Source organism: Hirundo rustica, unplaced genomic scaffold (assembly GCF_015227805.2).
Source record: "Hirundo rustica isolate bHirRus1 unplaced genomic scaffold, bHirRus1.pri.v3 scaffold_86_arrow_ctg1, whole genome shotgun sequence".
Classification (NCBI taxonomy): Eukaryota; Metazoa; Chordata; class Aves; order Passeriformes; family Hirundinidae; genus Hirundo; species Hirundo rustica.
This window is the reverse complement of record NW_026690714.1, coordinates 63305-89432: the sequence shown is the minus strand read 5'-3', so window position 1 is coordinate 89432 and position 26128 is coordinate 63305. Positions and strand designations below refer to the sequence as shown.

The 26128-nt window shown below is 46.9% G+C and overlaps 1 pseudogene; it reads right to left on the bottom strand.

Moving 5' to 3' along the window:
* The window catches only part of LOC120748189 (zinc finger protein 850-like), a 122020-nt pseudogene that overhangs the window by 95745 nt on the left and 147 nt on the right, over nt 1-26128 (bottom strand).

Genomic DNA, 26128 nt, shown 5'->3' with positions numbered 1-26128 from the left:
ACACCTGAGTCCTGGGTCAAGGGTCCCAAATTCCTTGCCTCACTACTATCTCGTTGCACGCCTGTACCTATAAGGTCCCAGACCCAAAGTAACTAGGCTGTATAAGCCTCACGCCCCCGCCGTGCAAGATCTTTTTGCAGATTACGGAGACTTTCATATGTCAGGGACTCAGTGATGATCTCAACCTCTGACTCCTCCCCGGGTTGTGAGGGCCCTCCTTTCTTATCCTTGTTGCCTGGGTGCTCTGATTTCACCTTATACTTCTTTGTTTCCACAGGGACCACTGCTGCTGGCTGTGGCTGCCCCTGTGGTTCAGCTGGAACCTGGACCATTGTAACGTCTGTGGGTTCTGCTGCTGCACCATCAGACTCTCCTTTGTCGGGGCAGGGGGAGGGTTTCCCAGCAGCTGGGGCTAATGAGGCTACTACAGGGGAAAGGTACTCCCTCAGCATCTGGCCCATCTCACCTATCTCCTTCACGCAATCTGGGTGGTTTATTCCTGAGGCAGGCTGTGGGACAGTGTCAGGTTGTGGGACGGGCTCAGGCTGTGGGGCAGGGTCAGGCTGTGGGGCAGGGTCAGGTTGTGGGACGGGCTCAGGCTGTGGGGCAGGGTCAGGCTATGGGGAAGGGTCAGGCTGTGGGACGGGCTCAGGCTGTGGGGCAGGGTCAGGCTGTGGGGCAGGGTCAGGCTGTGGGACGGGCTCAGGCTGTGGGGCAGCATCCTTATTCTCTAGGGTAGGTATCAGGGTGGTTATCCAGGTCAGTCTCCCCTTATCTCTAAATGCTAAACAGAACAGGCATACCAGCAACACCAGCCACTGTATGATGTCATTAACATTCAGAGATTTGAACCCTTCAAAGACTGGTGGGGTAGGGCCAAAGAGCTGGGTGAAGGGTTGTGAAAAAATTTCCCCCGGTGTCATTTCTTCACAGTAGGTACCGTTGTTAAAGTAACTCTAGAAACACACCGTTAGTGTATGATAGCCCTGAATCCATGTGCCTGCCTTCCAGAGGAAATTAAAAATCCACGATTTCCTCACTTCGTGAACCCATATAGCAAAATTGATGACAGCCACAGCAACCTTAGTTACAGGGCCCATGTTTAGAAAAGGGCCTGCAAATGTGAGGAATACGGCCACCACCACATGCCACCTAAACCAGGTTAAGCCAGACCACATGATATCCAGTGCACAGCAATGTAGGCACTTAAGAACTGTTATTCCTTTTTCTCTCAATGCCCCACGTTGGGCTCCAAATTCTGTCTTGGTTTTGAAAAGACAGGTGTCTGCTATGGAGAGGCAGGCCTCTCTAGGAAATGAGGAATTTGAATCCTTCCCTCCGTGTTATTATAATTTGGAAGATTAAAAATAAAACTTTTCAGTCAGAGCTATGGGGAAAAGGAATAACAGTCCTTTACTAGTAAATATAACAGGACAGACAAAAAAACAACAGCAATTATAACAATAGTAGAACAGAACTAAGAACCCCGAGGGCAAACGGTGGAAGCTCCGGCGCTGATGGCTGGAAGCCGGGCGCGGTGGACTGTCCTCTGCAGGCAGGGGGTGTCCTCGGCAGGCAGAGGTGGCAGTGCCGGAGAAGCCGCAGCGGCGGGACCCGGTCTCACCCAAAATCCAGCAGGACAGCGAAGAAACTCCGAATTCCTGGGCACTTCAACAGATGATAGAATTCCCAGGACCAGACTCCTTCGTTACCCGTGGACTGCAGCAGCCAGCTGTGGCCCGATCGGTGCTCCCCCCCGGAAGAAGAAAAGAAAAAGCCGTGAGATCCCCCCACCCTCCGCTCTCTCCGGGAGCTTTTTTCCCTCCCCTAAAACTAAGTTATCAGTTCTTTTGTCCACGTTAAGCACTCAGCACTTAGTCTCCTAGCAACTTGGGAGGGGGGAAAAAATTCTGCAGGAGACTTAAACCCCAACAGTGGTGGAGAATAACAAAAGCAAAAGAAAGAGAGAGACAACTGATGTGTTTAACTTGTTTAGATTGCATGCGTGAACAGTTAACTTTAAAAAGCTTTTCCAGTGATTTCCTTGGAACACTTTTGAGATATGAAGATGGAACCTTTTATGCAGCGGTTCAATTAAGAGCAAATTTAGACCAATGAGTTTTTACTATATTATCTTTTGAGCAGGTAAGAGAGCAAACAATTCATAATATTATAGACCACTGTATCATCATTAACAGTTGCTGTGGAGAAGGAATTTGTGTGCCATGCTATAGACACATTTCTTACGTGAAATGGCATTGCGAATGTTCCTACTGGTGGCAATGAAAACTTAATAATAATCCCCAACATTGGAGCAAAAATCTACCAACAGATCAGGTTGTAAACTGAAGTAGTGAAAAAGCAAATCTTATTGTGGTTGGCACATCTCCAGAGCTTTGGTGGTTTAGACTAAAAGAGGAAGTAGATGACTAACCCAGACAAAAACAGAGAGAGAGAGAGAGAGGGCAGCACTGTGAGAACTGTGAGTAATCTGTGCCATCCTTGAAACAATCATGAGGCCAAGGGTACCAGTGAGACCAAATGCACCAGTGACTAGATCCCAAGATATAAACTTTGCTGCCAAGAATCCTGACATCTTGGCCCTTGGCTGCAACCCAAAGGGCCTTGAGGACAGTAGAAAGTCAAAACTCCTGAGGATTATTTTCACTGTGTTTGTGGTGATGCCCTTGGCAACTGGCCAAAACTATGGAGCCACTCTGGACAGAGTCCATGAGATAAGGGAAGGAGCAATGCAGGAACAAACAATGATAAAACAAGCAGCACGAGAGTGGGCAATGAGAGAACAATCTATGCAAAACCAGAGTCCCAATAATGTTGATTCCCTGTAATAAATGCCATCACTCCATTTGGGTCAAGGACAAGATGGGATTTGTGTTCGTGGCACATCCACATGTTAATGATGCCTGCCACGATCACAGCAATTTTATAGATGTTTGTGTTAAAAACAGAAAAATGTATTGGGTAGGGAAAAAATTAGGATTTAATGGATGAGCTCCTTATCCTTACAGTGATCAAATCTGTCCTCATTGTGATTTTTTTTTTGTTTATTTTGAGAAAGATGAGAATGGGAATGATCCAAGAATAGGTATAGGAGGTACAGCACTAAGGAAAAAAGAAGAAAAACCAAACCAAACAAAAGAAATATGTAAAAAAGCCATAGGGAAAGAATTAAAGGAATTGGGTAAGCTGTATGAACAATTCAAACAGCAGTATAGCCACTGGGATTTGACTACCCCAGCTAAGAAACTTTTTGTAGATTTCATGCAAGAAATTGCTACGGAATTTAGAGTATCCAAATTCTGGATCTGTGGGGGACTTAGAATGGCTGAAAGATGGCTGTGGAGAGGTGAGAGTCTAGCTCCAGAACAATTTTTCAAATGGAATCATACTCAAATTTCCAAGACATTAAAATGACCTGAAGGATGGATTTTGAGTCATCGAATAATTGGAACAGTCTGTATGACTTGAGAAGGAAGGAAATATAATGAAGTAGTAGGAAATACTCCTTGTATATCTACTTTAGTAGTTAATTTGGAAAATAAACCAAAAACCCAAAAACTGGCAACCAAAAATTTTACTGGGTATTGGGAAATAACAAAGGAAATGAATTGTGAGTGGAATAATCAAACTGATTTTTGCTGGCATAAAAGTCCTGGAGCTAACTCCTACCAGTATATAAAAGACCTAAAATCCTACTGGGAACAACCAGAAAAAGAGTACATAATAAATTGAAAGCCCCTGATGGAATATATTGCATTTGTGGGCAATGAACATAGAGTGAATTACCTCAAAAGTGGGAGGGAACCTGTACCTTAGGAGTTATACGACCCTCCTTCTTCGTCATACCAAAGTCTAGGAGCAATATGCAGGGAACACCACTTTACGAGACTCTGGAAAGGAATAAAAGAGATTTAAACCTCGACTTTCCAAAGGCAGGGGGAAACCAGAAATGGGGGGAAGTCGAATGGCCTGCAGAAAGAATCATAGCATATTATGACCCAGCAACTTGGGCTGATGATGGATCTTGGGGATATAGAACCCAATATATCTATTGAATCAGTTGATAAGACTCTAGGCGGTAGTGGAGGTTGTATCAAACCATACTTCTGATGCCTTAAAATTACTGGCCAAGGAGCATTCACAAATGTGAGGATTTGTATATCAAAACAAAATTGCCCGAGATTATCTGTTGGCTGTAGAAGGGGGAGTTTGAGGAAGATTTAGCAAATCTGAGTGCTGTGTGGAGAGAGATGATCATGGGGAAGCCATCACAAAACTTGCTGAAGAAATTCAAAGGGTGGCACACGTACCTGTTCAAAAGTGGAATTCTGTTCTAAAAACGGATTGGTGGGACAAGCTCTTGGGAGGAGCCTGGTGGAAGAAGGTGGGATTTATGCTGTTATGTTCTGGATTAGGATTGTTATTCTTACCATGCATGATTCCATGTCTTATTAGACTAATCCACCCAGGGATACAAGGAATGCAAATGACAGCAATGCCCATTGATCCAGAATTGATAGCAAAAGGGAACCCAAATTCTTTGATGATATTAAAAGCTAGACCTACTCACACTCAAAAGAAAGAACCCGAAGAGATGTTGACTGAACATAAAGAGACTACTGTAGCCAAATTTGAGAAGGAATGTGAAAAGCTTGATGCAGCATGGGAGATGTTAGAAAAATGAGAGGCTGAAATGAGAGAGAGTGAAAACCTGGATTATTGGGAATATAGAAGAAATTGAGATTCAGTTTTCATTTAAAAACATGAATCAAATTGATTAAAAGAGAAGTGGGGGAAAATTGTAATAAATGAAAATGATTCATGCTAATTGTAACTATATTATTATTTTAGAAATATATATTTTAGAAAGCATTTGTGATAAAGTAGTAAAGGAAAAAGTAGATGTGAGTAGTGTTACAAAGCAGATGGGCCCCTTGGCAGATGCTACATGAGAAAAATAAGCTACAGGATGCAGCTTGAGATAAGCAAGTGTTTCAAAGCTGGATTGGCCAAAGCTGGGACTACTCCAAGCTAGGGAGATGGGCCCTTTGCAAATGTGATGGGATACAGGATGTCTTAAGATAGAACTGGCCTTGAGATGGACAAAGTTGGGACTATTCCAAGGTAGGGAGTTTCGGTGGTGGTTTGATCCATGAAATAAGCAAGTTCTACAATATGTGGATGACTGACTAATATCTGGGTAAGAGCAAGAGGAAGTCAGAGTCTCCAGTATAAGACTTTTAAATTTTTTAGGGAAAAAGGGCTCAAAGTTTCCCAAAACAAATTGCAATTTGTGGAAGCTGAAATTACATATTTAGGTCATACAATCGGAAGAGGGTATACGAAACTGAGTCCCGAAAGAATATCTGGCATACTATCAGTACCGGCACCAAAACCCAAAAGAGATGTAAGGAAATTATTTGGATTATTTGGATACTGTAAATTATGGTTAGACCAATATACCCAAAATGTAAAATTCCTCTATGACAAACTAGTGGACCCTGAACCTATTAAATGGACTGACAATGATGAAGAAAAGTTAAAAGAATTAAAAAACAGATTATCCACGGCACCTGTCCTAAGTTTGTCTGATTTAAGGAAAGAGTTTGATTTGTTTGGAACTACAGAAAAAGGGGTTGCATATGGGGTGGTAACCCAAGAGTGGGGTGGATGTAGAAAGCCAATCGCCGACATTTCTAAACTGTTAGACCCAGTAGCCAGAGGGTGGCCCACCTGCATCCAAGCGGTTGCTGCCGCAGCAATCTTGATAGAGGAAACCCAGAAATTAACTTTACACGGGAAAATAAAAGTACATACACCACATGACCTAAAGACACTGTTAAGTCAAAAAGCCAAACAGTGGCTAACTGATTCAAGAATATTAAAATACGAGATTGTTTTAACGAATAGTGACAATCTAGAATTAACCATCTCAAGAAGTCTAAACCCAGCCCAATTTCTCTCTGGGGAACCTTTGTCAGAGATAGAACATGACTGTTTGGAACTTGTAGTCTTCCAAACCAAAACTAGAGAAGATCTAGATGATACCCCCTTACCTTATGGGAAGAAGTTATTCACAGACGGATCTTCGAGAGTGATAGAAGGGAAAAGAATATCAGGGTATGCCGCAGTTGAAGCAGTAGAAGGAAGAGACCTGCAGATTACAGAAAAAGGAAAGCTACCCTCTAATTGGTCAGCACAGTGTTGTGAGGTATATGTTTAAAAAGAGGATTAGACCTACTAGAAGGGAATCAGGGCACAATCTACACTGATTCAAAGTATGCCTTTGGGATCGTTCATACATTTGGGAAAATCTGGGAAGAACATGGTTACCTAAACTCGAAGGGAAAGAATCTAGTGCACAAAGAATTAATAAGATTAGTACTGGAGTCCTTATTTAAACCAATAGAAGTAGCAGTTGTGTACGTAAAGGGACATCAAAAGGGAAGTGCACTTGAGATAAGGGGAAATCAGCTAGCAGACAGAACAGCCAAGGAAGCTGCGTTAGATTTAGGGGAACCCATAAAAATCTGTAAGTTAACGGAACCATCAGATAGAAGGGAAGAGAAGGAAAAGCCAATATTCAATGAGAAATAATTAAAAATGATCAAAGAATTAAACATATACCAAAGGAAACAAGGAGAATGGTTAACACCTGATGGGCACAAGTTTTTGAACAAAGCATTAGCCCGGAGAGTATTAACAGAAATACATGAACTAACCCACTGGGGAGTCCAAGGACTCTGTGATGACTTTTTAAGAGAAAATCTATGCATTAGAATATATGAACTAGCAAAATCCATAACTCGAGGGTGCGTAACTTGTCAAAAGGTAGATCAGAAAATATTGAGGAAGACCACATCAGGAGGGAGAAAGCTAGCCTTGAGACCATTTCAAAATATCCAAATTGACTTTACTGAAATGCCACCTACCCAAAGCTATAAACATCTATTAGTCATAGGAGACCATCTCACCCACTGGGTGGAGGCCTTCCCAACTAGAAAAGAAACAGCTGATGTAGTTCTAAAAATTTTACTAGAACAAATCATCCCCCGATACGGGTTAGTCAACAACATTGATTCAGATAGAGGCCCCCACTTTGTCGCTCAAATTCTACATAAAGTAATTGAAGCTTTAGGCATAAAATGGAGACTACATACCCCGTGGCACCCCCAAAGCTCTGGTAGGGTAGAGAGAATGAATAAAACCCTCAAGAATGTGTTAACTAAACTAATCGAAGAAACCCAGATGAATTGGCTCAAGTGCTTACCTCTTGCCCTCTTACGGATTAGAACAAGATCTCGCTCAGACATAGGGGTTTCCCCCTATGAAATGATGTTTTGACTCCCCTTCCTGATAACCCCGTATAGTACAGGAAATTATTTAGAAGGAGAGGAAATAACTCAAAAGTACCTAAAGACTATTGGAAAAACCTTGGAAAGCTTAAGGAAAAAACTATATCTTCCCCAGACATCTCCCCTAGACTCTAATGTGCACCAAATTAGTCCTGGAGATTGGGTGCTAATAAAGTCATGGAACAACACTGCATTAACCCCTGAATTTGAAGGTCCCTTCCAGGTGCTACTCACCTCATACACCGTGGTACGGACTCAAGAAAAAGGCTGGACTCATATTACTCGAGTAAAAGGACCTGTACCACCTCCAAATACTGGACCGGATCCCGCAGAGACATCAAGTTTGCCGGAGTGGGTTGCAATACCCAATTCAAGCAATCTCAAAGTGACTTTTAAAAGAAAGAAACCACCAGTTGGCTGAAAGAACAGATAAGAACTGGTCATAAAAATCCATTAAGGACTGATATACTCGGTTTAGAAGTTATAAAAGTTGTTGTAAAAAGTTTTAAGTTTTCAAGTTTGTTAAGCTCTTTTTTTTTACACTAAGAAATTGTACATGTTGTAATTACAGTTATTTATAAGGGTTAAGTTTTAAAGTTGGTTAAGCTTTCTTTACTAACAATAGAGCTCGTCTAACCAACCAAACCTCCCACAGAGCATTTCCCGGGAAGCCACCAAATTGATAGGAAAAGGGAAGAAGGGGGAAACCCTGTCACCATTCCAAGGAAATTCCCCAACCCCAAGAGGCAAGGCCGGGTGAGATCACTGCACTGAGAATGGTTCACACCGGACTCTTGGGAGGACTAGTATTAGTCCTGTTCGTGAAGAGCACCATAGAGAGTGAGCACAATGCCTGTACCAAGTGCTACCATCCTCTCTATGACGGGGAACATCTTGGGTCATTAATAAGGGTCCACACTAATCTAAACCCCCATTGCTTCAACCACTCCCATTTAACAACCTGTCAAGAGGACAGGAAAGTCTATTGGCTCACAAGAAACACTGCCTCATTTAGGCAGCGTTTACTTGGGGAACGCCCTATGGTAGAAGCGTGGTTTTGTTTTGAACATGAAATCAACCAAAAAGGATTAAAAGACCTAGTAAAAGCAAAACAACTGACTAAGGTAACAAAAAAAGACTAATTAGAAATGCCTGCAGGGAAAAACTTATTCATTGATTTAGTAGAAAGAATCAGCAAAGAACTAAATATTACCAATTGCTGGGTTTGTGGAAGTACAAAAATGTCTGAACTTTGGCCATGGGAAGGAATTAGTTTAGGACCAATGGAAATTTTAAAATGGAAACAAACAGAACCAAAACCTCAGCTTTTCGGAAGGAGGACTAAAGAAAGATGGGATTTAAAATCAAAAATAATTGGTGAGGAGTGTATACTAAGAACAGGAAAGAGATCTAATACAGCGGTGGGAAAAATGGCTTGTAAAAGATACTTAGTTACAAAAGATTTAAACACCAGGTGGATTCCCCGAGAACCAAACAGGTATTGGGCAACAGGAAAAAAGGAAAAAGGATGTATATACCATGAAGGATATAACCTTCATGAATGTGCTGAAAAGGGGATAAATCCGTTTTGGGGAATAAGACAAATATCTAAATTCTGGGAGTACCTTACTGAAGTACGGGATACCTTCTGGGAAGCCCCCGAATACTTGTTTTGGATCTGTGGTGATACTGCTTACACCATTCTCCCAAAGGATTGGGCAGGGAGTTGTACAATAGGCATCATCAAACCAGCCTTTTCCCTACTCCTGAAGGAGTCAGGGTCAGGTTTAGGAGTTCCGATATATGATGACTTAAAGAAATTAAACAGAAAAAGAAGGGATATAATTTACATGGAAAGTACTCAAAGATGGAAAGGGAAAATCTGGACACCAGAAGAAATAATCAAAACTTAACAGACCAGCAACATGGGCTCAAGACGGATCTTGGGGGTACCGTACCCTCATTTACCTGTTAAATCGGATCATTTGACTCCAAGCAGTACTTGAAGTAGTTTCCAACTGAACAGCCCTAGCTCTGGATCACATCAGTACTCAATTGGCACAGACCAGAACTGTTATCTCTCTAATTCGGCTAGCAGTAGATTATTTATTAGCTGATGAAGGAGGGATATGTGGTAAGTTCAATTCCTCAGAGTGCTGCTTGGAGATCGATGATAGGAGTGAAGTCATCAAAAATATATCCACCGAGATCCGTAAAATTGCATATGTGGGGAATCAGGAGTTGACTCCTTTGATGGACAAGAGCTGGTGGGATGACTTCTGATCATTCAAAGGAAAATGGTGGAAAAAGGCAGCCTTTATAGCTGCAGCTACATTAACAAGTTTGCTATTTCTACCTTGTCTACTCCCCTGTCTAATCCAGTTAGTCTCATCCACGATCCAGGCAAGTACACAAATTTCAAAAACAACGACACATACTAAAATTATGGTAATGGAAAGTCAACAAGAAGAACATAAGACTGCAAAAAAAGCATATGATCAATATCAAAAATTAAAGAAACTTTATTCCCAAGATACTGAAATCTCTGATTGATGTGGGTTTAAAACCAATCAATAAGAAAGAGTGGGATACTGTAAGAAATAAATTCCTAAGATATGAGCTCTTAGTTACTGTTAAAAGTTACTGTTCTAAGTTTTATAGTCCATAAGCAAAAACTTGTTTGTTTGTACCCCTATTCCCTACTCCCTACTCTATGCCTGTACTCCCTTTCCATCGAGCGTCACCGCCTCTGCTCCCAGGAGACTCTGCACCCAAGGACATATCCATATGCAAATTAAGATACACTTGGCACAAAAGACCCCCAGAGACGATGAGCCGCCAGATAACTGAGCACTGGAAATAACAACTCTAGCCCGGCAAAACGGTACAGAACCTTGGGTCATCGATAGGAGTCAGCCCTGTGTCATCGCCATAACCCTGGCAGTTCTTGACCAGAAGCACACCCCTCCTAGACTTTGAGCCATCATTGTCTTCCCAGGGACTCTTGTGAGGATGGAAGCCCCAGTTCTTCCGGGTGGCAACACTGAACCACCTCCTCCTTCGCGTTGTCCATCAGGAGCAGCAGTGGTGTGTGCGACCCCTTGAGTTCCCCACCCAGAGCTGTCCTTAATAAAGGCCTTTAAAAAGGAACTGGTCTCCTGGCCCAGTTGTAACATGAAGCAGCCTGGGAGCTGGGTTTATGTGTGAGGGGAGGGGAATTCAGAGCCCTTTTCTCCCCTGTGAGCTGAGGGTCTGCATTTCCAATGGCCCTGCAGCTGCCAAAGGGGCCCTTTTTTACTCAGCTGAGAATAGTTCTGCTGAAAGCCTGTCCTAAACCTGCTTTTCCTGCAAATGTGCCCAATGAGTCCTCATTTCTTGCAACCCCAGGTCTTGTGTGCGTGCAGGTGTGAGAACTGAGGGATGGAATAGCTCTGCTGGGGGAAATTGTCTTTTTCTTGTTTGTTTCTCTTTTTGTTTTTGTTCGGGGTTTTTGGTTTGGTTTATTTTCCTATTCTTTTGTTTTGATTGGTTTTGTTGATTTAGAGGAGAGCTCTTTTTTTTAGGTTTTGTGGGGTTTGTGGGGTTTTTTCCTTTTTTTTTTTTTTTTTTTTTTTTTTTTTTTTTTTTTTTTTTTGTTCTTTTTAAGGTGGTGGGAATATTTGGTTTTGTATGAATCAAGTCCCAATAATGTTGATCCCTGTCATAAATGCAGTCACTCCATGTGGGTGAAGAACAAGATGGAATTTGTGTTTGTGGCACATCCACATGTTAGTGCTGCCTGCTACATTCACAGCAATTTTATAGATGTTTGTGTTAAAAATAGAAAAATGGATTGAGTAGGGGAAAAAATTAGGATTTAATGGACCAGCTCCTTATCCTTACGGTGATCAAATTGGCCCTCAATATGAATCTTTTTTGTTTGTTTTGAGAAAGATGAGAATGGAAATGACCCAAGTATAGGTATAGAAGGTATTGCACCATGGAAAAAAGAAGAAGAAAAAAAAAAAGAAACAAAAGAAATATGAAAAAAAGGGCATAGAGAAATAATTAAAGGAGCTGGATAAGCTGTATGAACAATTCAAACAGCAGTATAGCCACTGGGATTTGACAACCTCAGCTAAGAACCTTTTTGTAGATTTGATGCAAGAAATTGCTACAGAATTAGGATTATCCAAATGCTGGATCTGTGGGAATGGCTGAAAGATGGCTGTGGAGAGGTGAGAGTCTAGCTGCAGAACAATTTTTCAAATGGAATTATACTTAAATTTCCAAGACATTAAAACGACCTGAAGGATGGATTTTGAGTCATCAAGTAATTGGAACAGTCTGTATGACTCGAGAAGGAAGGAAATATAATGAAGTAGTAGCATATACTCCTTGTATATCTATTTTAGCAGTCAATTTGGATAATAAAACTAAGACCTGGCAACCAAAAATTTTTACTGGGTATTGGGGAATAACAAAGGAAATTAATTGTGAGTGGAATAATCAAACTGGATTTTACTGGCATAAAAGTCCTGGAGCTAACCCCTACCAATCCAAAAAAAGACCTAAAATCCTACTGGGAATAACTAGAAAAAAACAGAGAGTAAATAGAAAGCCCCTGATGGAATATATTGCATTTGTGGGCAATGAGAATAGAGTGATTTACCTCAAAAGTGGGAGGGAACCTGTACCTTAGGAGTTATACGACCCTCCTTCTTCGTCATACCAAGGTCTAGGAGCAATATGCTGGGAACACCACTTGATGAGACTCTAGAAAGGAATAAAAGAGATTTAAACCTCAGCTTCCCAAAGGCAGGGGGAAAGCAGAAATGGGGGGAAGACGAACGGCCTGCAGAAAGAATCATAGCATATTATGACCCAGCAGCTTGGGCTGAGGATGGATCTTGGGGATATAGGACCCCAATTTATCTATTGAATCGGTTGATAAGACTCCAGGCAGTAGTGGAGGTTGTATCAAATCATACTTCTGATGCCCTAAAGTTACTGGCCAATCAGCATTCACAAATGTGAGCATTTGGATATCAAACCAGAATTGCCCTAGATTATCTGTTGGCTGAAGAAGGGGGAGTTTGAGGAAGATTTAAGGAATCTGAGTGCTGTGTGGAGAGAGATGATCATGGGGAAGCCATCACAAAACTTGCTGAAGAAATTAAAAGAGTGGCACACATACCTGCTCAAAAGTGGAATTCTATTCTAAAAACGGATTGGTGGGATAACCTCTTGGGAGGAGCCTGGTGGAAGAAGGTGGGATTTATGCTGTTATATTCTGGATTAGGATTGTTATTCTTGCCATGCGTGATTCCATGTCTTATTAGATTAATCCACCCAGTGATACAAGGAAGGCAAATGACAGCAATTCCCATTGATCCAGAATTGATAGCAAAAGGGAAACCAGATTCTTTGATGATATTAAAAGCTAGACCTACTCACACTCAAAAGAAAGGACCTGAAGAGATGCTGACTGAATATAAAGAGACTACTCTAGTGTCACGGGTTAGTATAGTTTAGTTTTTTCGTTCTAGAAGAATGTAGGATGATTTTCCAGGTCAGGACCTGGGAATTGCTTTAGAAAGGACAGGGACCTATCAGAGGGTTAGTTGGAATATTGGCATCTGTTTCAACTACTGAAAAATGTTATCTACGACTTTGGGAAGTACCATATGAAAACCCTTGATTTCTTGTAGGTGGGCTTTTTCCTTCTTTCCTTTGGCCAGAGAGAGACAGGTAACATCGAGCTGGGCCTGCTGCTCCCCCCTTTTGAAGGGGGGGGAGCTGGCCTGAGGCCTGGCTAGATTCCATTGGCTCCCAGGTGAAGGTGGGGGAAGGAAAGGTTGCTGTTTACAACAACTGCTTTCTCCAAGCTTCCCTGGAGCAAGGAGAAATCTCTGCGGGGCCCCTGATAAGAGCTATGGGCACCATTTAGGCTGAGGCCACCCCGATTTTCACCGAGGGGTGGGCTGAGAAGGCATTTATGATCCTGCCTAGTTTTTTTGTGATTCCAGACTGCCCAGGTGCTCTGATCTCTGATGTTTCTGTGTGAGTTCTTCCTCCCTTACCAGCACGGCCTTCAACATCTAATACTACGAGCTACCTCTGGAGAAAAAAAGACTGTAGGCAGATTTAATCCTTTCCTGGCAACATGAAGCTTCCAGAGCTTAGCCCTTCTCTGAGAGAAAAAGGAAAAGGACAGAGTGAACATAAAGAAGAAACAGCATTAAATCAGTAGAGCAAGAGTGAAAAGACTATTGGGACAGAGGGTTGAAGAGTTGGTTGTTCAATTCTTATTTGAGCCTAAATAAACAAACTCTGTATTTCAATGATTCCTTTAAATCATGGAAAAGATATGCATTTGGGGAGATGATTGTTTAGATTTGTGTGTGGATTCAAGCAAAAGTGTTTGTGATGAACTAAGTAATATCCTGTAAGATGCTTGAACAGAGATAAAGATGAGAAGCCCCCCGTGCCAGTGAAGAAGTAAGAATATATCTCTGTACCTTAAGATGAAGAATCATTTGCTTTAGAGTTATTCATCTTTAAAAGGTGACACCCCAGGATGCAAAAGTCTAAGACCCATGACCCATAAGCAGCTTGAAAACCTCATAATGGGAGGGGTCACAACAGCAAGTTTCCCTGGGCGGTTGGTTTTGTGACAGTTTAAAAAACCCACAAAAGAACGGTTTTAGGTTGTCAGTGGGATCCATGACTCTAAGAGAGACTCTTCCCCTAAAGAATTAATGAAAGACTACTGTCAGATAGTGAAACTGACTGAAAATTCCAAGTTTTGTCTCTTTATTTTGTTTTGTAAGAAAGTTAACAGTTTTTAAAGAGAAAGAAAAGTGGTTTTAGAGTTTCATTCTGTTTTGTTTTAGTTTTTTTCCCCCAACTTTCTTTTTCCATTCTTTTAGTGTGTGTTAATAAAACTATTTGTTCATTTTTAAGGTTAAGCCTGCTTTGTTTTTCTCCTAGTTTCTCTCCTAAAGGTGATTTAAAACACAGGGAGCAACCAGAGTCAAACACCTTCTTCACAGAAGTAATGGTGAATGTTTATTGAGGGTACACAGAGTTCTTTTATACATATATCATGCTAGTGCATAAGGTGTTCTCGCCGCATTTTACTACTAGCTATTGGCTATCTTCTCGTGTCCACGAGCCCCAAGTGGCTACGCTATTCGCTAGTGTTATCTACAGAAGCATTCTTTTGCAATTACTTGTTTTTAATTTTGTTGAGGGAAAAAGCTGGTTCTCAGGCTCAGTGTCCTGGTTCTCAGGCTCATCGTCCTTGACAGTGCTGAAACAACAGAACTTTCCCAGCACGGTAAGGCCTCTCTGTGTTTATCTCCAAAAATCCTGCTACACCCTCCCACAGAAAAAGAGTGAGAACTAAGACCAGAATTTAGTGAATGTAAAACCACTACATCTAGCACAAGAGATGTTAATCAAATTTGAGAAGGAATGCTAAAAGCTTGATGCAGCACGGGTGACGTTAGAAAAATTAGAGGTTGAAATAAGAGAACGTAAAAACCTGGATTATTGGGAATATAGAAGAAATCAAATTTCAGTTTTAATTAAAAAGGATGAATCAATATGAATAAAAAGAGAAATGGGGGCAATTGTAATAAATGAAAATTATTCATGCTAATTGTAATCATATCAATATTTAATATATATATATATATATTTTAAAAAATATTTGTTATAAAGTAGTAAAGGAAAAAGTAGATGTGATTAGTGCTACAAAGCAAAATGGGCCCCTTGGCAGATGCTACATGAGAAAAATAAGATACAGGATGCAGTTTGAGATAAGCAAGAGTTTCAAACCTGTATTGGCCAAAGCTGGGACTACTCCAAGGTAGGGAGATGGGCCCTTTGCAGATATTATGGGATACAGGATGTCTTAAGCTAGAACTGGCCATGAGATGGACAAAGCTGGGACTATTCCAAGGCAGGGAGTTTGGGTGGTGGTTTGATCCATGAAATAATTACTTTTTGGAACATAATGCTTAGTTATGTATAACACAAAACTTAGAGCGCATGCACAACCAGTGAGGTTATTCATAGGACGAGAGGAAGATGATGAGCCTTCATCTGAAGAAGACCACCAAAAAGCCAAGAAGACCCCCTAACAACAAGTGGAGCATGTGCTATGTAGTACAGTGATGTAGCATTTAAGAATTGAAAATAGGAGGAGATTGACGGGAAATATTAATGAATATGTATTAGCATACAGCATATAATTTTAAGTTGGATTACTTCATTTTGTATGTGAGGTAGGGTGAGAAGTCCCTCCCCATACCGTGGTCAGTTTTGTTTATGATTTATCCGAACAGTACTTATTTTTAATTAATCACAGCCAAATTTTTGTACATGCTTGATTATAAAATGCTACTTACATAAAATTGCATTGCTGTTAAATTCAACATTGTTGCTTATTAAATTAGACATATAGAGCTTCATTTAAAACCCTTCCTTCATTTGTTCCTTCCTTCCTTCTTTCCTTTCTTCCTTCCTTTTTCCTTTCTTCTTTCCTTCTCTCTCTCTCATTTCTTTCTTTCTTTCTTGGAAGCAGGTACCCTTAGCCCTCAAAATCACTGCTCTTCCACCTCAGCCCTGCACAGCACAGCACCTTAAACTCAGCCTTCCCAATTTCATTGCAGTCTCACACCAGACACTTCCAGGCCCCAACATTTCTAAAAGCACCAGCAGCCTTTAAAAACTGCTTCTTGCTTTCCGCCCGTCTACTCCCCTACTCCAAGAGCCCAAACCACCCCATCCCCCCATTGCAATCCCTACCCCTCCAAACTTTCCTACCACCCCCACACTGCAATTACACCCCACATTACACTGCTCCATCCCATCCCTTCTGGGCAGGAAGTCCTCTCCAACCAGGCCTTGGACACTTCCAGTCATTCCAGGGCAGCCACAGTTTTTCTGCCCACTCTGTGCCAGGGCCCCACCGCCCTCCCAGGGAACAAGTCCATCCCCACATCCCAGCTCACCCTGGCCCCAAGCAGTGTCCAGCCATGGCCTGTGTCCTGGTGCTGCAGGCCCTTGGCAAGAGTCTCTCCCAGCCAGCAATTCCTGCTCTTCCCTGCTCTGGGGCAGCAGCTGCAAGTTGATTTGCTCCCTGGGCCACTGGCCCAGCCCCAAGCCAGGGCCGGGACCTTTCCCCAGAGCTCTGCCGGCACTGGCTCGCTTCGGCCGCAGCCCAGCAGACGGAGCTCAGAGCTCCCCAGGGGCTGCGCCTCCTGCCCAGGGACAGCAGCAGGGGCAGCTGAGACTTCTGCCCCGGGGCCAGCAGGGAATGCACCCCAGGGAACGGCTGGGGCTGGGCCAGGCCAGCTGTGGGCTGGAGACCAGCAAAAGCTTCTTCCCCTACAGGGGGCTTGACCACTCACCAGGCTCCCCAGGGAATGGTCACAGCTGTGAGGCTGCCGCAGCTCCAGGAGCCTTTGGACACCGCTCCCAGGAATGCCCAGGCTGCCACTGTTGGGCCGTCTGTGCAGGGCCAGGGCCTGGACTCCATGATCCCGCTGCCTCCCTCCCAGCTCAGCCCCTTCTGCAGTTCTCACCCTTGGGCTCAGCCTTTGTGTCTCCTCCAGGCGCTGGCAGAGCTCTTGGGGCCGGGGCAGGAGCGGGACAGCCCCAGCGTTCCCCTCTCTGTGACACCACGGTGGTGACAGCTCCAACGTTCCCTGCCTGGAGACGCTCCAAGGGAAGCGTCCAGAGCCACAGCCAGACAGCAAAACTGACCGGGCACTGAGCACCCCCGGCCTGGGCTGATGTGCATTGCTGTGCACACAGCTCGGGGAAGGTCCCCCTGGCCACCTCCACAGTGACACAGGCAAGTGTCAGATAGAGGTACAGAACTCTGCCCAGAGCTGCCAGGGCAGGGGGTGTTAATAAGTAAGAACCAAAAAACCCTCAAAAAACCTAACAAACAACAACAAAAAACCCCATATCAAAATAGAGAAATCCCACCCCGCAAAAAAAAAAAAAAAAGGACCAAGAAAACCAAACTCAAAAAAACTCCACAAAGAAACAACAAAACAAACAACAAAAAATAAGAACAAACAAACATCAAACCACAAATTAAAAAAAAACAAGCAACCCCAAAAATAAAACCAAAGAAGAAAAAGTACTTCCCCCCAGCAGAGCTGTTCCATCTTTAATACCTGCACACAGACAAGACATGGGGTTGCAAAAAATGAAGATTCATTTAGCACATTTGCAGGAAAAGCAGGTTTAGGACAGGCTTTCAGCAGAACTGTTCTCAGCTGAGTGAAAAAGGCCCCTTGGAAACGCAGACCCTCAGCCCACAGGGCAGAAAAGGGCTCTGAATTCCCCTCCCCTGGCACAGAAACCCTGTTCTCAGGCTGCTTCACACACAGGATTCTTCTGGAGGACTGTGGACAGTTGAGTGTTGAGAGAAATAAGGATTCTAAAGTGTCAATCTCATAAGCTACTAAGTGTCCAGGTTATTAATTGACAGCAATTAGTTGTTTGTATCCTCTATTTTATATATTGATGTTATCTGTTATTTGTAAGTTATTCATTTAATGTATTGGTGTTACCAGTTCTCTGTACCCCAAACCCCAGTTCTGTGTGTTTCCCCAGTCGCTTCCCAGTTCCGGAAAGTCCCTACACCCCTTACCTTATAATAAGTTAGGCCCCGCTGCTCTCCAGACAGCCTGAGCCATCATTGTCTCGCCACCGAACACAACATTGACACCGCCCATCTTACCATCAGCTCCTCCCCGCCCGCTCGTCAACCCAGAGACCTCGCCCACTCCTCGCCTGCTCCGGGCCCAGCACCGCCCCTTATGGAAATCAGGCAAGCAGGCCGGAAGGGCACTGGACACCAACAACCCCCGAGGACGACGAGCCGACCTGAAATCTGGGAAGACGAAACGCAGTGCTGAGTGAGGAAAGAGCTCATGTACCCACTGACGTCCTCCAGCCGCTCCTGAGAATGTCATCATAACCTCGGAGACACTCGCTAGGAAACACCCCCCCGGACCTGAAAGCCCTGAGTGAGACCTATTGGACTCCCGCGAGGCGAGGCTCCCGACTCTGCGGCTGCGCGGCGGCAAAGTCGTCTGGACCTTCTCCTCGGTGGTGTCTGGTCTGAGCAGCGGTGGCGTAGGCATCCCATCCCCGAGCCGTCCCTTGTTTAAAGAGCTGAAATAATAAAGCCATCAAAGGAGCTAACACCGTCTCCTGCCCTTGATTATTTCTAACAAGTGTCAGCTCTGGCTTCTCCACATTCTGTGCCCTAAAGCTGCCTGGGAGAAGAAATTTAGGCTCAGCTCCTATGGAACAATCCCTCCTGGCCCAGGGCACAGCACCAGGAAGGTCTTTGTGTGCCAAGGCTTTGCTGCAGCCAAGGAAAGCTCCTGGCTCAGGGTCACCTTTCCTGCTCAGCCAGAGCCCCGAGTGCCCCAGCAGCAGCAGAGAATGGCAGCATTGGCACGGGCTGGCACAGGAGGGGGAGATTTCCCCCTCGAGAGAGGCTCATATTCCAGTTGTTGCATTCAGGCAGCTCCAGATGCCTCAGCTTTGGTTGCACAGCAGCTGGAAATGCAAGTGCAGGAGCTCTGTTCATGCCCAGCAACAGCAGGTGACACCAAGGACAGGATCCTGGCAGCGTGACATTTGCAGAGAGAGCCTTCAGCAAAAGCTGGAGGCTGGAATTCTGTGCAGAAAATGCCCTGGGGGGTCTCTGCAGGGAGGCAAAAGGAACAAAGTTTCAGTTCTGGCCTTGCTAGGCCGCACTAAAATGGTTCCTTTCCAAGGCAAGGTTCATTGCCAGGTGTTCTCCGAGCCCCAGGGGAGAGCCCAGGGGGCCAAGGAACTGAGAGTGGGGACTGTGCAGGAGCCGGGCACAGCGAGAGAGCCCGGGCTGAAGGTCAGCCCCGGGGCGGGCACGGACTGGGAGGGGGCAGAGCCCGGGGGGTCCCGCAGAGCCTCCCTGCTCCAAAGCCCCGCCTGCGCCAGCGGGGCAGCTGCCGGGAGCCGTGTGCCAGGGCCGGGCCGCAGGTGGGTGTTCCAAGTGCCTGCAGGGGAGCAGCTTTTTGTCCGGATCTGGGGGCATTCCCGTGGGGCTGGGGTCCCTGGGAAGGAGCAGGAGGACAGGGTGGAAGTGGTTGGTTTGTGGATTAGTGTATTGGATTTTTTTTTTTTCTTTTGGTGGGGGGGGTGATAGCTGGTTGGGATTTTAGTGTTTCCTGGGGAGGATGGTGGGAATGTTTTTTCTGTGAGCTGCCCCCATGTGTTTGAAGCCCCACGGGTGTGGGGAGCGCTGGCACAGCCCCGGCACGGGCGGGGCGGCCCCGGGCGGGCTGTGGGAGCCGGGAGCGGCCGCCCGGGCCCGGAGCCGCCGCCTTGGGCCGGGAGCCCCCCGGGCAGAGCTCTGTGCTCGGGGCCGAGGCCCGGGCGGCCCGGGGAGCGCTCGGCGGCCCGTGGGCCCCCGGCGCAGGCGGCTCCGTGTGGCCGGGCTCCGAGGGGAGCGGCCCGGGCCGGCCGTGGCCGTGCGGGGCCTGGCGGGGCTCGGGGGGCCGGGCCGGGCCGGGCAAAGGCTGAGGGAGAGCGGGGGAAGCGTTGGCACAGAGGCCCCGGGCTCCCCGTGCCCCCCTGGCCACGCAGCCGGGCTCGGGGGCCGCCTCGCTCAGAGCCAGCCCCGGCTGCGGGGGTCCCCGGGGGGCCCTGGGGAGGGGGCGGCGGGGGCTGACGGAGCTCTGTGCCCGGGGCTGGGCACGGCTGCCGAGGGAGCGCAGGATGCAGGGTCCCCCCGTGCTGGGGCTGGCTCTGCCCGGCTCAGGGGCTGCATTGTCAGCCCAGAGACACCTGGGGATCGCCTGGTGCCAGCAGGTCTGGGAGGGAAACCCGGGAATGGGGGAAGCAGAAACGGGCAGTGCAAGAGCTGGGGGTGTTCCAAAAGCCTGAAGATGTTTGGAACATGTACAAGGGGTCCCATGGATACCCCAGGACACAGAAAGAGGGACACCAGACAGTGCTGACCGGTGGGACACCTGTGATGCCAAACTGGTGATCCCAGAGAAGTGGAACCTCCTGGATTCCCTGGGGGCACAGCAGCCCAGAGAGGGGGAACACCAATACGAACTAGATTCACAGCAACCCAGATGGGGGGACCTCTAGGATCCCAAAGTGGAGGGACCAGGGAGGGGAAACTCCTGGTTGGTGTTTTTGCTGAATCTTGGTAATTTGTGTATGTTGATGGATTGAATCTTGGTGTTTTGGAGGTTTTTATGGGCACCAGATGCCCAGTAACTTCCAGAGACTGCCTTGGGCAGGAGGGACCCCCTAACCCAATGTGCCCATACATTGTATTTTTCCCCAAACCAGGATCTCACATTGCAAAACCTTGGCCAGATGGAGAAGAAGGCTGTGAGGAAGAGGAAGATGCCACAGAACAGCCAGGCAGGTGAGGAGGAAGTCAGTGCTCCTTTCCCCCTCTCTCCTGCTCCATCTCCCAGCCCAGCATGGCCCCCAGCTGCAGGACAACCCCGCTGCCGATGCCGTCCTGCCAGGGATGTGTTGGGAGAATCTCCTTCCCCTTCCCTATGGCACGGAGGCAAATCCCATGCTGTCCTTGTCCTTCCTCCCCCAGACAAGGAGCTGAGGATGAAGACCAGGGAGAACAAATCCCCACAGGAGAACCTCGTGGAACAGGTTTTGAGCAGCTCCACGGTGCAGGAATCCAAAAGGGAGGAGAAGCCCCAGAGATCCTGCAGGAGGAGGGGCTCCAATCCTATCCCAGGGTGCTCTGAGGAGGAAAGACCCACCCTGTGCCAGGAAGGTGGACAGAGCTTCAGCCGGGGCTCTGAACTGGTGGTCCCTGAACAGCCTCATGATAGGGAGAAGCCCCACAAGTGCTTGGAGTGTGGGAAGAGCTTCAGCTGGAACTCCCTCCTGATCAGACACCAGCGGATCCACACTGGGGAGAGGCCCTATGAGTGTCCTGAGTGTCAGGAAGAGATTTCAGACCAGCTCCACTCTCCTCGTGCACGAGCGGACTGACAGAGAGGAGAGGCCCTTCCGCTGCCCCGACTACAGGAAAGGCTTCAAGCGCAACTCCCACCTCATCAGGCACCGGCACATCCACACTGGGGAGAGGCCCTACGAGTGTGGGGAATGTGCGATGAGCTTCAGCCAGAGCTCCCACCTGATCCGTCACCAAAGGATCCACACCAGGGAACGGCTCTACAAGTGTGAGCAGTGTGGGAAGAGCTTCAGCCACAGATCCAGCCTGATCCATCACCAGAACCTCCATGCTGAGGAAAGGCCATACAAGTGTGGGGAATGTGGGAAGGGCTTCAACCAGAGGCCCAAACTGATCAACCACCAAATGATCCACACTCGGGAGAGGCCCTACGAGTGTCCTGAGTGTGGGAAGAGGTTTCAGACCAGCTCCAGTCTCCTCGTGCACCAGCAGATTCACAGAGAGGAGAGGCCCTTCCGCTGCCCCGAGTGCAGGAAGGGATTCAAGCACAACTCTCACCTCATCACCCACCAGCGCATCCACACTGGGGAGAGGCCCTACGAGTGTCCCCAGTGTGGGAAGAGCTTCACCCAGAGCTGTAACTTGACCCGACACCAACAGAGCCACCAGTAAGGGAAGCCCTGTGAGTGCCCCAATTGCAGGAAGTGCTTTGTGCGAGTCTCCAACTTCATCCCCATCTGAGGACCCACTTTGAGAAGGGCCCTGGTGACCCACATTTCCCCTGACCCACACTGAGAAGTCACCTGTCCCTTTCTCTGCCCCTGGCAATGATGTGAGGTGGGACTGAAGAACATGAGGGTCTGGCCATGGTCCCATCATTGTATTTGATCCCATCTCAGGTCATTGCCAGGGGCAGGAAGGGGACACTCTCTCTCTCTCACTCTCTCTCTCTCTCTCCCCCAAGAACAAGGGTGTGCTTTCCAGGCAGGAGGAAATACGTGGCTGGGAAGAGCCGGTCAGTGTTGTTGTACAGTTTTCCATGTATATCATTTGTTTTATCTCTTCTGTTATCAATATTGTTTCTGTTCCTAGTTGTTCCTTATCTTGTTGCTGTTCCCAGTAAATTGTTCGTATTCCAGCCCAGGTTCTTTGCCTTTTGTTTTTTCAATGAGCCTGGAGGGCAGTGAGCCATGGCATGGTTTTAACAGGAGCGTGAAATTGGAGAATCCCATTCCTAAACCCCCAGCCCGTGGAAACCGAGCATCCCAGCTGGTCCCAGCCCTGGCTGCCCTGGCAGCAGCCTTGGGAGCGGGTCCCTGGCTGGGGGCTGTGGGAACCTCTTCACTCTGGTGCCCAGGGACAGGACTGGAGGGAAGGGCTGGAGCTGAGTCGGGGCAGGTTTAGGTTGGATCTGAGGAAAAGGTTTTTCCCCCAGAGGCTGCTGGGGCACTGAACAGGCTCCCAGGGAAGGGTCACAGCTCCAGGGCTCTGGGAGCTCCAGCAGCGTTTGGACACTGCTGCCAGGCCCAGGCTGGGCTGACCCAAGGGAGCTCCCATTCCTTGTGACGTCATGGTCAGCAATAAACTGAGGGGAAAGAAGGGCAATGGGGGTGGCGGTGAGGGCTGTGGATGTCTTTTATTGAGACATTTCTCATACCAAGCACAAAGTACATGTACTCCATCCTTTCCTGCCAGGAGCTGGCTGGACATTGTCTGCTGATGGGAAGTAGAGAATTGATCTCGGTTGTTATTTCTGTCCTTACACATGTGGCCTTTGCTTTTTGAGGCCCTTGCTGAGGAGGATGGTCACAGCACGGACATGCAGCAGGACAGTGACCAAACTGCCCGAGCACTCCGGCCTTGCACCCACAGAAGGGCTGGGAAGGGGAGTGTGGAGCTGGGAAGAGCAGATGTGGAAAGAGCCAGGGCCATTGTCCCTGTCTGTGCTGGCTCTGCTGCGAGCCTCTTTCCTTCACATCTGCAAAAGATCATTATTTTATTCAGATGTGTAGGGAACAAAGCTTTTGAAAGTCATTGAGATACTGAATAATGGCAGATACTCATGTAGAAATGCTGTGAGTAGTGATATTCGTTTGTGGAAAACATAACAGTAGGAATGTATTAAAAAATGCAAAAATGGAAAAAAAGGACACCAAGACTGAGATTGAAATAAGTTATATTCAGAAGGTTCTGCAGAAGAAAAGAGGCAGGTTTTTGGTTCTGAAATCCAGCCAGCAGTTTCCTCATGGACTCCACGAGTTCCTTATTCCTCAGGCTGGAGATGAGGGGGTTCAGGGCTGGAGGCACCAGAGAGTACAGAACTGACAGGGCCAGATCCAGGGATGGGGAGGAGATGGAGGGGGGCTTCAGGTGGGCAAATAAACCACTGCTGACAAACAAGGACACCACAGCCAGGCGAGGGAGGCACGTGGAAAAGGCTTTGTGTCCCAGGAGGCCCCACTTTGCCCAAGGAGAGCCTTGCATCCATGAGATTCCCTGTTGTCACAATGCTCTGCTGGGTTCCGTGGGGCTGTGCTGTGTCACAGTGGACACTGAGCTCCACGTGTCCTGGCACTATCCAAGTGGCACCTGGCTTCCATGAGGCCCCGCTGTGTTTGCAGTGGACACTTGGTTCCCCAAGATGTCCTTGTGTCACAGAGCTCTCCTGGTGCCATGAGGCCCGGCTGTGTTGATGCCTTCAGGAACCCAGAAATAAAGTAACAGCCTTGGAGATAATATTATAGAGGAGGTAATAGAAAGGCTGATCTTTATTGGAGGCCTCCAAGGGGCAGATATGGAAAATGTCCACAAAACATCCAGCCCCCCCAAAAGGTGAATACAGTTCTATAAATTTAGCAGATTAGCATATTTGACAAAAATCACCGATTAGGAGCACAGGTGATAAGGCATGACAAAGTTCCTTGCAAGAGTCACTCTATCCCTGACTGGACACCTCAGGCACAGCAAGGAAGGAAAGCAACAACAGAACCAAACAAAATCCAGGCAATCAAACCAGAAATGAACCGAGGACTGTCCCTGTGTGTGTGTGACAAGAGGACAGTGAGGGTAAGGATAAAAGGAACACGGCCTAAAAGCGTCACAGAGCTCCAACTTAACAGGACATGACTTATACCCGAACCTCAACTTACACCTTCAACTTCACAATTTAGCAAAAGAACAGCACTTGACAGTATTTATCCGAACTTAGAAACTATGACTCAACCATTTGCAGAGGAATAGTATTTAACTTAGTTTATAACTTTCATTAAACCTGGAATTATGGTAAGGCACTTCACAAAGCACTGACTCAGAAAACTCTAAACCCTGCAATTTCAAGGTATCCAGATTTTGAGAAGAGGAAGTTAGGAGAAGAGAGAGAGAGAGGCACAAGTCAGAGCCTTGGATCCAGCACCATCTCAGCTGCTGTGAGCTCCAGGGCTGTGGGACATGTCAGTGTCACAGCCATGTCACAGCCTCACCTGCTCTCGCCCCTCTCACAGGTGGGGTTTTCAGGGTGCCAGGGGCTTGGCAGCCACTTTGGGGCTGGACCAGAGGCTGCAGTGGCTGGGGCTGGGGCAGTGACCATCCCAAAACCACCTTAGAAACCTGGGATGCACCAAAATCCCTTCAAGAATGTGGAATACCCAAAAACTCACTCAAGAACAGGTTCCCCCTCCCTTCATCATCCCAAACCTGTGGCTGTCTCATTCCAGACTTCACCACACCCTCCCAATCCCCACCCAAACCCATCTTAGCTCTCCTGGACATCAAGACCCCCTTCCCAGGCCCTATTTCTCCCATCCCACCCCTCCCAATCCCCATCCCACCCATCCTGCCCCACCCAATGCTCACCTCACCCCTCCTGATGTGCATCCCACTTTGCCCAACCCCTTTCCAACCCCATTCCACACGGAGGGGCTGAGGAATTAAATAATTTTGGGGTGGGATTAAGTAGTTTTCAGTGGCAATGAGTGTTTTTGAGGTGACAGATCAAACCCTCTTGTCTCTTTGAGCGATAAGAAATGGAGACAACCACATCAAATACCCTCAAATCCTCCCAAGTAACACTCAGAGTCCCAGATTCTTTAGAAACACAAGTAAAAAGTGAGCATTGAGATGGCTTTGATGAATTTGTTGATTTTCAGCCCAATTTTGCTGGTTTAAAAGGGAGGAAGATGAATCCAAAGAATATTAGGGACCACCAAACTAAATGACCACCAGCCCAGTGTCTTTGCAATGTGGGTCCCCTGATGGGGGATGGAGTTGGAGCAGTGCAGGAAGCTTTCCCCACAGTCAGGGCACTCGCAGGGCTTCACTTACCGGTGCCTCCGTTGGTGTTGGCTCAGGTGAGAGCTGTTTGAGAAGCTCTTCCCACACTGGGGACACTCGTAGGGCCTCTCCCCAGTGTGGATGAGCTGGTGCCTGATGAGGTGGAAGTTGCGCTTGAAGCCCTTCCTGCAGTCGGGGCAGCGGAAGGGCCTCTCCTCTGTGTGAATCTGCTGGTGCACGAGGAGACTGGAGCTGGTCTGAAACCTCTTCCCACACTCAGGACACTCGTAGGGCCTCTCCCCAGTGTGGATCATTTGGTGGATGATCAGTTGGGACCTCTGGTTGAAGCCCTTCCCACATTCCCCACACTTGTATGGCCTTTCCTCAGTGTGGAGGTTCTGGTGGCGGATCAGGTTGGAGCGCTGGCTGAAGCTCTTCCCACACTGCTCACACTCGTAGGGCCGTTCCGTGGTGTGGATCCTCTGGTGGCGGATCAGGCTGAAGCTATTGCTGAAGC